The sequence below is a fragment of the Dendrobates tinctorius genome, unplaced genomic scaffold, assembly GCF_039654945.1.
Source record: "Dendrobates tinctorius isolate UK_male_01 unplaced genomic scaffold, ASM3965494v1 ptg000127l, whole genome shotgun sequence".
In the NCBI taxonomy this organism is placed as follows: Eukaryota; Metazoa; Chordata; class Amphibia; order Anura; family Dendrobatidae; genus Dendrobates; species Dendrobates tinctorius.
Window position 1 is genome coordinate 7,793,856 of NW_027361795.1, and position 1,359 is coordinate 7,795,214.

The following is a 1,359-nucleotide window of genomic DNA, read 5'->3' on the forward strand; positions in this document are numbered from 1 at the left end:
ATACACAATATATATGCGAGCTATACATACACAATATATATGTGAGCTATACATACACAATATATATGCGAGCTAAACATATACAATATGCGAGCTACACATATACAATATGCGAGCTATACATATACAATATATATGCGAGCTATACATATACAATATGCGAGCTATACATACACAATATGCGAGCTATACATACACAATATATATGCGAGCTATACATATACAATATATATGCGAGCTAAACATATACAATATGCGAGCTACACATATACAATATGCGAGCTATACATATACAATATATATGCGAGTTATACATACACAATATATATGCGAGTTATACATACACAATATATATGCGAGCTATACATATACAATATATAAGTGAGCTATACATATACAATTCTGCCTGCATAGAAATCAGGCAATTTCTGCTCACTAACAGAAGTCTAAGGGTATGTGCACACGCTGCGGATTCTGCTGCGTTTCCGCAGCGTTTTTGGCTCTGCAGAAACGCAGCAGATTTTGCTGCATTGTACAGTACCTTTATTTCCTATGGAAATAAAAAAAAGCTGTGCACATGCTGCGTTTTTTTCCGAGCGGTTTTGCTGCGGTTTACAATCCGCAGCATGTCAATTGTTTGGTGCAGAAACGTTGCGGTTTTACACCTCATCCATTATGAGGTGTAAAACCGCAGGGCAAGACCGCAGAAAAAACGCAGATAATCCGCAGATAAACCGCAGAAAAACCGCAGCACTTTGTCCTGCGGATTTCCTGCGGTTTTCTCTACAAAATCCGCAGAGACTAAAAACTACGTGTGCACATACCCTAATAAGGGTCTGTTCACACACTGTACTTTTCTTGATAACTTGTCTATTCATCTGAATAGAGCTTGCAGAAAAATGTATAGGCTCTGGTCAAGTGCCAGGTATGCCAGCAGGTAGGATGAGATTCGTAAGGCTCTGGTCAGGTGCCAGGTATGCCAGCAGGTAGGATGAGATAAGCAGGGCTCTGGTCAGGTGCCAGGTATGCCAGCAGGTAGGATGAGATTCGTAAGGCTCTGGTCAGTTGCCAGGTATGCCAGCAGGTAGGATGAGATAAGCAGGGCTCTGGTCAGGTGCCAGGTATGCCAGCAGGTAAGATGAGATTTGCAGGGCTCTGGTCAGATGCCAAGTATACCAGCAGGCAGGATGAGATTTGTAAGGTTCTGGTCAGGTGCCAGGTATGCCAGCAGGTAGGATGACATTCGCAAGGCTCTAGTCAGGTTCCAGGTTTGCCAGCAGGTAGGATGAGATTCATAAGGCTCTGGTCAAGTGCCAAGTATGCCAGCAGGTAGGATGAGATTCGTAAGGCTATGCTCAG